This window comes from Artemia franciscana, chromosome 2 (genome assembly GCF_032884065.1).
Source record: "Artemia franciscana chromosome 2, ASM3288406v1, whole genome shotgun sequence".
Classification (NCBI taxonomy): domain Eukaryota; kingdom Metazoa; phylum Arthropoda; class Branchiopoda; order Anostraca; family Artemiidae; genus Artemia; species Artemia franciscana.
Genome location: NC_088864.1, coordinates 42,654,659 through 42,667,406, shown reverse-complemented (window position 1 = coordinate 42,667,406; position 12,748 = coordinate 42,654,659). Strand labels below are relative to the sequence as shown.

Here is a 12,748-nt window from a genome sequence, read left to right as displayed (position 1 = left end):
CCTGTGGGATAATTGAGGACTCCACAGTGGATACATACAGAATTGAAGGGTCCTAATGACTTGTAACTAATGCTTGCGTAGTTTACGACATCTTTGTAGATTTTTACTGGGTTTTACGTCACAGTTTGATGGCATCGAAGATTGTGATGGTGTTGTTCTTCTAACATAATATTTATTCTTCTGTACTTTTTTTAATCGTTCTGATTCCTGTTGTCTTCTAACTGCACAGTTCTTTGTTCTTCACTGTCATTTTTGACGCTTTCTAATATTCGCTTTCGCGTGTATGCTAGCCCTACAACTCTTGGTTGTTCACTTTCATTTCGTACACGTTCTGATTCCTACTGTTGCTTGTAGTTCTCGCTGTTTATTTATCTTCTAACTACCTATTTCTTTGTTCTCGTTGTCCTATTTCTTCTAACCACACATTTCTTTGTTCTTCATTTTGATTTTGATTCTTTTGGTCTTCATTGTCGCAAGTCTTGTAATTGCATATATTTTTTTTCTTCCCTTTCTTTCTTGAGTCACTACGATTCTCGCTGCTACTTTTCTATTAATTGCATGTTTCTGTGTTCTTCAATTTTGTTTTTGATTTGTTCTAAATGTTGATTTTAATAACATTCTAACTTAATATTTCTTGACTCTTTATTCTTGTTTATCATTGTTTCAGACATTTTCCAGTGCCTTTTGCCTTAGCTGCTTGGATTGGTCTTATCACTTGTGATGGTAAGGTTGTCCATTATTACCCGGACATTTACATTTCTCAGGTCATTATTTTGATCTTGTCTCATTTGAAGATCCGGTTTATTCGTTTTGAGCTTATATTTTTGTCCTCTTTTGTTCTTTTTCTGTCCTCAATTCGTGCTTATGTTAATTTATGTTTGCGTCTCCTAGATATAATAAAACTTCCGAAAATACCTTTTGAAATTTACATCAAGGGGACACATGAATTTACATATTTATAAATTTTTGTTCTTTAAATTCTTCATAACGGTTTTAAAATCTATTTCCCTTGCGTTTTCAGTTTCGATCAACATAAATACTAAACAATTTAGTCTATCCTAATTAATTGTTGATATCAGATAGTTTCTTTTAATGCTTTTAGACTGTAAAATGATCTCTCTTCAGAAGCTAAGCCTACTGAAATTGTCAAGAACATTTCACAAATTTGAAAATCAATTGTTTGATTTTGGGGCCCTTTCAAACGCAGGGCCTGATTAAGTCCAATCGTTCAAATCGCCCTTTTTCCGGCCCTGCATGCCCGCTTCAAAGTTAATCACTCTTTTAATAGTTTAATTTTAATTCAGGTGTGTTAATTGACAATGGGGACAAGAGAAAATTCCGTCTAACAACTGATTCTATTTATTGCACTCTATTAAGCTATCAGCAAAAGGAACTTAGCCTTGAGCTTAAAGAGCAGTGGGTTGGTGAAGATAATTTTGTTAATTTATCTCGTTTTTAGTTTTGAATTTGCTCTTCACTTTCAAATGGTATAAATAATTTAGAAATATCAAGAGAAATAAAAAAAAATTAATTATTAAATCAGATTTGTAAAAAAGGAGACGAAAATAGAATACAGACCATAATGACACTTAAGAGGGATTTCAAGGTTAATGGTGCCAATTCACCGAAGAAACAAAAACATATGTCAAAATTCTTTTTGTTTCTTGTTTTAAACAGAGTTTGGCACTAAGTCAAGGTAAAGCCTATTGTTTCCACTTCAATTCCTAGCACACGACACTGCAGATGAACTACACGCTTTTGTGGTCTAAATACGTTCCCCTTGAATGCGGAACATAATTACGTTCACCACTCTACGCTCATCAAATATGAAACCGTGGATAAAAGCAGTTTGTTCAGCCTTTGTTGTTTTTTTTTTCCATACACTTTACAAAAAATCATTTGCCTAGAATATAACCTGCCCGTTATTTTTATAAGGATTCTATGCTGTTGTACCAAAATATTTATAATATTTTTTCCTTTCTTATTTGGTATGCCAAACACTTCATTGTAACGAACTGTAAATAAGGAGCAATGCAGCTCAATAGTAACCAAAACTCTAAGAAACAGTCTTGATAACAATATATACATCAAAAGAATCAAATTTTGATGATTATTCAAAATATGTAAAATTCATCAAATTTAATGGAACCCATCAAAAGTTAGGAACCTAGAAAAATTTGCCTAATTTTTGAAAAAAGTGGGACACCCCAAAACATCAAGTGGTCTTAATAAAAATCAAACCATCAGATTCAGCATACCAGAAAACCCTGCTCTAGAGGTTTCAAGCTTTTATGGGCAAAACGTGGAATTTTGAATTTTTTGCCAGAAGAAATATCACGGATGCATGTTTATTTGCTTTTTTTTCCTAGGGGTGACCATATCTAACCAATGATCATAGAAGATTGGGATAGGGCTCATTTTATCAGAAATAAAAAGTTCTAGTGGCCTTTTAAATTGGCCAAAAATATTGAGGGGGGGGCAGCTGGCCCCCCTCTCACGCTCATTTTAGGGTTTTGCGGTTACGTGGGAGTTTCTTTCCATGAAGGAATTTTCATAGAGGAAAAGAATTTTCCATCGAGGGGAACCAGATTTCACAGCAATATTAAAAAAAGAACTATCAGAAATCAATTTTAAAAAGAAGTTTTTTTTCAACTGAAAGTAAGGAGCAACATTAAAACTTAACCGAGCAGAAATTAGTACGTATATGAGGGGGTTCACTCTTCGTCAATACCTTGATCTTTTAAAGTTTTTTTTTACTTTTATAAGCATTATTTATTCTAATTAAGCGGCCTTTGTGATTCAGGAGTCATTCTTAAGGAATTGGGACACAAGTCGAACTTAAGCGTAAAGAGCGAGGTATTGATGAGGGGGAGACCCCTTCAGATACGTACTAATTTCTGTTTGTTTTAAGTTCTAATGTTTCTCCTTACTTTTAGCTGAAAAAACTTGATTTATTATATAATATTAATAAGAAATCTTAACTTATTTTCAGTGCTAGATTTTTGTAAATTAGTTATAATTTGATATATTTATCATTTTCACAATTTAATTGATGTTCAGTTTTTGCATGCATTTTTAATAAACAAAAATTGTTTAAAATATTTTTTATTTGTCACCCAAAATTTTTAAGTTACTGGTTATGCTATACAGAGTAAGTTAGTCAAGAAAAAAAGAAAAGTAACAAGTTTTATTGTAATTGAAACTTTACAAAGATTTTTTTGTACAACTAACTTTGTTTTTCTTTGTTATTGAGCTGCTTAAGTCTTCACTGTTATATTGAAAGACACAAGTTCTTTAAGAATAGGCCTGATAACTGAAGCATTTTACTACTGTCCTTCCTTTTAAAGAGGTGCTAAGCGAGTAAAAGATACTGCTTTACATTGACGCAGGTATGATAAATATTGTTGCAGGTCATTAATAGTCAACTGATTTTGTTCGATTGTTAATCAAGTTGAATTAAAGAGGAGTTTTATATCTAAATATTTGCCATGGACCTCTCTCATAGGATAACCCTGACTACATAAGAGAGATCGACACATCAAATGAAGAATACAATGAATTGCTGTTATCTTGCATGGCATACTATCGTATCTACCAAGAATCGGATTTTAGATTTTGGATTTTTTTTTTTTTTTGAATAGACCTAAAATCCAGCTCAAAGTCATTTAGAATTTTCAGAAAATATAGAACCCTTATCAGAATCCTAATTCATAATTCAGAAGGTTCTGTAAATGTATAAATGACTTTGAACTGGATTTTCAGTTTATTTACGGAAAAGAAATCTGACATCTGATTTTTAGCAGATGTGATAGTACAGAAGACAGGTGACAAAATGTGTTGGAAATTATTGCTTCGTATATTGCATGACATATTGCTGGAAACAAACTAATTCAGAAAGAAAAATAAATAAAGCGGGAAGAAACTTATAAAGCCAATTAATGCCATTATGCAAGCTTTGGAAAACGATAATTAAACTGTCCATGTATCGTACTTTAGGGAGGAGATATCGTATTCTTTAAAATCCATGGTTGCGAAGTCACAACTAGTGGGGTAGTATAGTTAAACTGTAGCCTTGCTAAAAATATTATATATGGTCAACTCTGCAGTTATTCTTTGAATTTGGACTCATGTAAACAAGTAAAATTGGTCTTGATTCAATTTTCTTATCTGGTAGTTTAAGACGTATTGGAAAACTAATCAACAAATAAAAATGCGAGAGAACTGTTGCGAGAAAACTGTTGCGAGAAAAAGGCTTTTAACTAACTCAGAAAGTTCTATGCTACTTGAATTGAACAAACTTTCAGAAATGTATCTACTGCCAGAATCACGATCCAGGCGATGATTTCAGGACTCTACTAACCCACCCTCCGTCTTTCAAGCTTAAAAACATTTTTTGAAGATGGGTCTGTTTCATAATTCGACAACCTGTTTTAACTAACCACCCCTCCTAAGAAGTAAAATTGACTAATAACTTTTTCTCTCTTTATCTGTCGTTTCTAATAAGGCAGCTTTCAGTATTTTAGGTGGATTTCAAGCAGAATTGTATTTTTTTTTCCAAATTTTAAAGGACCAAGCGGAATTAGGAGGTTTCAAATCCCTTTTCTAAACTAGTTTTGCCTAATCGTTTGGGGGAGGGGTCTTTACCCCTTTGCATGGGTTCAAATTCACTTATGACGAATCTGTTAGGCAAAACAGGTCAACAAAAACCTAGACCATCGAAGTGACAGGTCAAGGGACAATTTTATGCTATGCCCTTTCATTTTTTGTGGAAGAATTCGGGTACGGTTCAATTGCTTCAAAATTACTTACGATTTTTCAATGAATTAAACGTATACCTGGAAAGCTGTTGGATTGAATGTCTTATCCGGATTTGGTTAATAGGTATATAAAAAAAATTAAAGGGAAAGGAGATAATATGAAAATACGAACAAAAAATAAAATCAGCTTTACTCCTTTATAAAAAAAACATCCGTAAACAAATCAAGATTAGTGAACTGATTGACATACGACTAATTCAGTGGTACAAATTCAAAAGAATGTTGGGAGAGGAGAATATTTGTTTTTCAAAATCTAGGAGAGGGCAATCATTTTTTTTTTAAATAAAAATTTCAAGAAAAAGGCTTTTTTAAACCCACAAAAAAGGATTTTTCCAAAACTTAGGGTGGGCAGATTCCTCTTTGTACCCCCACCTCTCCCCCGCCGATTGGTACCACTGAACTCAATACAGTACCTTCAAGAAGTAAGTGAAAGCTAATGTTGAATGTTGTTAAAAATAAGTCTGACAATTAAGATAAAACAGATTGGACACCAAATATGACTGATTGTATTCACACACAAAAACAAATCAATCAATCAGCCAATTTATATAACAGACATGAACAGTTTTGAATCTTTCATTGGATCTTTGAATTGTATTTTATCAAGCAGCTGCCTTGGCCTGAATTGTTCGTGAAGTTGATTCGACATCCTCGTCTTTGACCCTATTTAACAATATTTAATTTAAAGAAAGTTTTAACAACTGACTTGATGGAAAGCAAAGCTTCGTAGCAAGCTTTATCATAAAATTTGTTGTAAGGAAAGACTTGTGTATTTGTTGGAACAAAAGTTCGATCACGTTAAAAGTCTCCCGGCATGTATAAAGTCAACGAAAGCTCAACTAATCTGACAAAAACGAAGTACCTTAGTATCTTAGCAAGGTAACACTTTGCAACACAAAGAAGAAAAATACATGTTAAAAATGAAGTTGAAAGCTCTGATTTAGTCCTATCTTTTCCAGGCAAAGTCAGCTAAGTGCTGTGTCAGTTAAGATAGCTGTTTGATACCAAACTTGACTTTCCCTGCAAAGCCACTGCTAGTCGCCTAATTTTTGCACCTTAAAAGTCGTAATGATGATTACTACTCTGAGAAACTGTCATAAATTACTCTGTAAGAGCTATAGTGTCAAGCAAAATTTATTAAAACAAAAATGGGTTTTTCAAGAAAAAAAAAATAAATAAAAAGAAAGCTTAAGACTCTGTCCAAATTGTCATGACAAAAATTAAAACCCTATTTAAAATATATATTAGGCACATTAGGAGGCTTTTGTCTAGGAAATTACAGTCGGTGTTCAGGAAACTGTCATGACTGACACAAAACTTTGCCACTTTGCCTAAAACACCAATAGGCGTCGATAAATGGGCTTTTATTTGCATGTAATGCCAATTTAGCCGATGATAGCTACGCACCACTTTGCGACGGCTGTGAAACGTGGTTGTGCGTAGAATGCCTGGACATGTCGAAATCAGAATACGAGCTTTTCACGAAAATGAGTCGTCGCCTGGGGTCGACATGGTACTGCCCGTTTGCCCGTTTGCGGATAAACGTTCAAAAGGCGAAGTAAAAGTCGCAGTTTTGCAGGAAATTTCAAAAGTGAGGAAAATTCTATGTGAAGATCCCTTGAGCACCCAAGTAAAATCCTCTACAAATTCCGTTCAAGCAGTGCAACATGAGCTCTGTGATTTAACACAAAAACAGAAAAACCTTATATTGTTCGGGCTACAAGTGAAAGGGATGGCAAGTCCAAAACTGCAGAATAATGTCGATCTAAAATTCATTAATAATGAAATGGTGCAGATCTGTTCAGTTAAATGTTCTCTTTCGGTGTGTTTAGATCGTAAGGGGATTAACAGAAATAGACCAGTTTGTTAATGTTTAGTATTCTTGAAAAGTTAGACACATAAAAATCACCAGATACAGACGGATTCGCGAATGAAATGATGAAAAAATAGCTGAGGAAATTGCAGAGCCACTTACTTCCATATTTAATTTGTCTTTTGCACGTGGGTTGTATCACTCTTGCTGGAAGAAAGCATTAGTAAAAACCCTTTCATAAAAAGGGTTCCAAATCAGATTTTACAATTTATCGGCCAATGTCAATAACATCTTTTTTTGTCGAGTGATGGAAAAATTGATTGCAGAGCAAATTCAGAAGTACTTCGATGACAGTAGTCTTTGGAGTCCTGCTCAACATGGTTTTCAAAAACGAAGATTTTGTAACGAAGATCTTGAGGCAATTTTTGACTTTCAGGGCTTTGCAGACCTAGGTATACCATTTGATTTTGTATATACTGACTCTTCAAAGGCTTTCGATAAGGTATCGATACCCTTACTTCTTCGTAAATGTGCTATATACAACCTAGGACCAAGAACAGTTTCGTTCATAGCTGATTATCTAAAAGAGTGTACTCAACAGGTAGTTATTGGGGAGGTGATATCATCTCCGCTTGAAGCAATAAGTGGAGTGCCCAAGGGCAGCTGCCTAGGACCTGTTTTATTATGTTTATTTGTTAGTGACCTGCCCTCTTCTATCCATCATTCGTTTTTAAAGTTGTTTGCCGGTAATGGGAAAGTCTAGTTGTCCATTAAATATCTAACGGATATACAATTTATGCAAGAGGACTTTGATTCACATTGTTTAGTAGGGCCGTTTCACCTTGGAATAGTCTACCCTTTGAAGTCGTGGAAGCTGGAAATGTGCAGATATTTAAACGTTCTTTAGTGGAAACACCTTTCTATTTGGGAGTTTGTGATATTTAGTTATTAGTTATAAGTTGATCTTTGGGCTATTAGTTTTTGTTTGAATTTATGAGTTTTGGATATGGGTTGCTTTTTTTTCTTTCTTCTTCTAACATTTTTAAGTGTTGCTAATTAGCTTATTTTTCGTTTTGTGTTTATGGTGACAAGCATTATTGCTTACCGTTTGATGTATTAATAATTAAATAATAAATAAATACAAATTTAATGTTACCTGTCTAGTCAACCTAACAACAAAATTTTCAAAATAGCAGTAATGGCTTTTCAATTACCACAACCAACAGAAAATATTATTTATTTCTAGTAAGATCCCTTAATAATTTTAAACGCTCTTCGAAAAAAACAAAAAACAGAAGGATTTTCAGCACCAAATTAAATCAAACAGTTCGTGGTAACGAACTGTAGTAAGGAGCGACCCGGCTCAATAGTAACCAAAACTCTAAAAAATGGAATTTTGATATCGATAGCTACATCAAAAGAATCTCATTTTAATGCTGATTTTAAATATATAAGTTTCATCAAGTTTAGTCTAACCCATCAAAAGTTACGAGCCTGAGAAAATTTACCTTATTTAGGAAAATAGGGGAAAACACCCCCTAAAAGTCGTAGGATCTTAACGAAAATGACACCATCAGATTCAGCGTATCAGAGAACCTTACTGTAGAAGTTTCAAGCTCCTATCTACAAAAATGTGGAATTTTGTATTTTTTGCCAGAAGACAAATCACGGATGCGTGTTTATTTGCTTGTTTTTTTGTTGTTGTTTTTCCCCAGGGGTCATCGTATCGACCAAGTGGTCCTAGAATGTCGCAAGAGGGCTCATTCTAACGGAAATAAAAAGTTCTAGTGCCCTTTTTAAGTGACCAAAAAAATTGGAGGGCATCTAGGCCCCCTCCCACGCTCATTTTTTTCCGAAAGTCAACGGATCAAAATTCTGAGATAGCCATTTTGTTCAGCATAGTCAAAAACCATAATAACTATGTCTTTGGGAATGACTTACTCCCCCACAATCCCTGGGGGAGGGGCTGCAAGTTACAAACTTTGACCAGTGTTTACATATAATAATGGTTATTGGGAAGTGTAAAGATGTTTTCAGGGGGATTTTATTTTGTTTGGGAGTGGGGCTGAGGAGAGGGGGCTATGTTGGAGGATCTTCCCTTGGAGGAATCTGTCATGGGGGAAGAAAAATTCAATGAAAAGGGCGAAGGATTTTCTAGCATTACTATAAGAAAACAAGGAAAAATAAACATGAAAACGTTTTTTCAAATGAAAGGAAGAAGTAGCATTGAAACTTAAAACGAACAGAGATTATTACGCATATGAGGGGTTCTAAAAATACTTTAGCATAAAGAGCGAGGTATTTAGGAGGAGATAAATACCTTGCTCTTTATGCAAAAGTATTTTTAGTAATTTCAACTATTTATTCTACGGCCTTTTTGATTCAGGGGTCATTCTTAAAGAATTGGGACAAAACTTACGATTTAGTGTAAAGAGCGAGGTATTAACGAGGGTACAAACCCCCTCGTATACATAATAAAAACATAAGGTTATGAAAGTTTGTTGCGTAAGTTAATTCTTAAGTTACGTATATTTTTTACTAATAAAAACGTTCGTTAAAAATTAAAAGTTCTAGTTGCCTTTTTAAGTAACCGAAAAATTGGAGGGCAACTAGGCCTCCTTCTCCACGCCTTATTTCTCAAAATCGTCTGATCAAAACTAAGAGAAAGCCATTTAGCCAAAAAAAGAATTAATATACAAATTTCATTTTAATAATTTATGTGCGGAGAGCCAAAACCAAACATGCATTAATTCAAAAACGTTCAGAAATTAAATAAAAAAAACTGATTTTTTTAGCTGAAAGTAAGGAGCGACATTAAAACTTAAAACGAACAGAAATTACTCCGTATATGAAATGGGTTGTCCCCTCCGCAATCCCTCGCTCTTTACGCTAAAGTTTGACTCTTTGCCTCAATTCTACTTTTAAAAAAAATTAAAAGCTTTAGCGTAAAGAGCGAGGGATTGCGGAGGGGACAACCCATTTCATATACGGAGTAATTTCTGTTCGTTTTAAGTTTTAATGTCACTCCTTACTTTCAGCTAAAAAAATTAGTTTTTTTTATTTAATAACTTCAAAGAATGAAAATAAAACTTGTAAATTTTCATGCTTAAGAAGTAGCTGCAGACGTATTTTGGCTTTTACTTTTCTGACTGGTAGCTTTATTCTTGTTTTGGAGTTTTTAATGCTGCTGCAAACCTTTGCTTGTTTTTGGAAGTCTGTTATTTGATTTTTCTCCCTGTTAATGAGTTTTCCAAATTTTTTTGTGTTAACACGAGCAAGTGGAAAATTGTTGTTAAGAACTTTCTCGACTGGAGGAAATAAAACTTATAACTCAGAGAAATATGTATATAACCCAAATATACAGCCCAAATTATATACATCATATCTACCTCCCAAGCGTCCTAGTCGTTTCAATCCCGTACCTGTAAATTGAATTATACACGAGCTAGTGGAAAATTGTTGCTAAGAAATTTTTCCGCTGGAGGAAATAAAACTGAAAACTCAAAGAAATATGTATATAGCCCAAATATACAGCCCAAATTATATACATCATATCTACCTCCCAAGCGTCCTAGTTGTTTCAACCCGTACCTGTAAATTGAATCAACTTGAGTGTTTTCTGAATAATGGCAAGTACCAAATGTAGTTATAAACTGTGAAACACAAAAGTTACCAGTAAATTTTCCTTAAATGAAAAATTATGAGTTTTAATTTCTGTGCAATTGCTCTTCAGCTTTGGCTTCAATATAGGCCAGAGGACCAGGAGAATGCCAGATTCAGCAACATTCAGCCGTTAGATCGGTCTCGCACCATATTTACATTTTTGAAATCATGGTCGCAATTTTAAGATTCAGCTAGATAGTATTGAAATTTGTATGATTATCCTCTATTTGATCGTATAAAAATGGAAGAAGAAGCATTTCAAACAGTAACTTAAACTTTTCAAATTGATACCAAAATTTAATTGTATCAGATCCCGACGCTTCTTGACTACTAAGGTCCCTGTGTCGGCCCTGCAGTGCATTGCTGCAGCATGATTCGATCTCTGGGTCCCGTATTACCAAGCTAAGGTCAAACCCACTGCGCGACCACAGGACTCCAAAATTTAATTATTCTGTATCACGACACAATCCGATCAAAATTGTTTTGCCAAACCTAGCCCCTATCCTTTTTTTTTCGTATTCTTAAAGTTTAAAAAAAAATTTACCAAAATGATTTTCTGTTCGCTGGAAGACACAATATTGGTTCTAAAATTATTGCTGCATCTTTTTGTACAGTGAAAATAGACCCAAAAGAAAATTTAAGTTTTCTTAGATGGCGTATGACAAATAAACTTTTGAACGATTACCAACCGGAATCCAGCACATAGGTAGCCTACGGAAGCAGAGTTGCTGGAGCTGGAAAAGTTACATTGGTTTGTGTTAAATAAACCTATACTATACTAGCAGTAAAATTCTACTTTTCGCTATCTCGGGAAGGTGTTAGGTTAAGAAAATGAAACTTCTAGGGATGGATCTACAGATTAAAGTACGTCCCAGGAGGGTATTTTGAAGTAGCCTACCTCCACTCCTTCTCCCTCAAGAGGATCCTGAAATTTGCCTAGGCTAAGTGACAGGTCTATATCTAATGAAGTTTTGACAAAACAACATTTTACCTTAATTTTTAGTTATTAGCCTAGTTTCTTTTTCTCTGGTTTTAGTTCTAAAAATGTAATTTCTGCTATTTGAGTAGAACTTTCAGCCATATCAATGATTTTTCTTCAAAATCTAGGAAATGTATTTGCATATCTTTAAAACCTTATAAATTAGAATTGAGCAAAGTTGTGAAGCTGAAAACAATTTTGTTGTACTTCATTTAAGCAGAAGATATATTTTGCAAGGTTTTACTTTTATAACACACATATTTTTAAAGGTCATCAAAGGTCAGGGCCCTCTAGAGGGAGAAGGAGTAGATATAGCTGCTTCAAAATATTTTAAGTGCTATTGCAAACACTAAAATTTGTGATATGGAGCAGTGCTTGATCAGCAAAAACAAGAGTGGTATTATTGTAAGTTATGGTTGAATATATAAAGTGGGATGTGAATTAATCCAATAGGGAGGGTAGTGATAGTAAAGCAAAGCAATGCATAGAATGATATAAGTTAACATTTATGGGGTAAATTTGCAGTAGTGTAATTTAGCTAGGATGAAAATGAGTACATTGAATACAACTAATTTGCTGTTTGAGTATCAGCTACATTGACATGTTTAGATTAGCCAACCAGATGGTTATTTGATATCACCCATCTATGCACTTCAGTCTGAATTAGTCAGCTTATAAGAGAACTTTATACACTTTACAGAATTAGCTAACTAGTTGACTGTTAATATCCCATGTATATATAAACTTTAGTTTGAAATAGCCAACTAGTCAGCTATCAATAAAGTTTTAATAAACAGTAGATGTAGCTAACTAGTTTGCTGTTATAGTCTCAGCTATATACATATTTAGATTAGCCAACCAGTTGGCTATTTGACCTCACTTATATATAGGCTACACTTTAGCTTGAATTAGACAGCTAGTCAGCTACTAAGAGAACTATATATTCTTTATTGAATTAGCTAACTAGTTGGCTATTAATATCCCATGTATATATAAACTTTAGTCTAAAATAGCAAACTAGTCAGCTATTGATAAAATTTATAATATGCTTGACAAATTAGCTAACTAGTTGGCTGTTAAGATCTCACCTACTCATACTTCTCAGCCTGAAGTAGACAAATAGCTAGCTATCAATACAGTTTTTAATAGTCTATACAGCAGAATTAGCTAACTAGTTGACTATCTCAGTATTTATTCTTTGTGTTTTTAAAACTCTCACCAGATTATTATATCTCTATGGTTTGTTAGCTAACATTGTTTCTTGGCAACATTTTGTTCAACAGCTCTATTTTTGCTATATTAACAACAATTATTACCTGGCTTTCTTAGCTTTAAATTGGGTGGCAGAAAAAAAAGCCTTGCCAATTTGAAGGCCTAATGTAAGAGAAAAAAAAAGACTTTACCAATAGTATATTCTTTTGCCATATAGAAGAAGACTTACACAATATTTACCCCATTACTCTCAGACATGCTCTT

At 33.8% G+C, this 12,748-nt stretch overlaps 1 protein-coding gene across 2 annotated transcripts in view; it reads left to right on the top strand.

Annotated features, from left to right (window-relative positions):
* The first annotated feature begins 704 nt into the window (after positions 1 to 704).
* The window catches only part of LOC136042007 (beta-1,4-N-acetylgalactosaminyltransferase bre-4-like), a 46,138-nt gene continuing 34,094 nt past the window's right edge, over positions 705 to 12,748 (top strand). The window contains exon 1 of one of the 2 annotated variants that reach the window (XM_065726857.1): positions 705 to 723. The gene's annotated coding sequence lies outside the window, so the exon portion shown is untranslated. Of the gene's footprint in view, positions 724 to 10,960; positions 11,045 to 12,748 lie in introns of those variants that run through there. The other variant, XM_065726848.1, reaches the window with a different exon arrangement.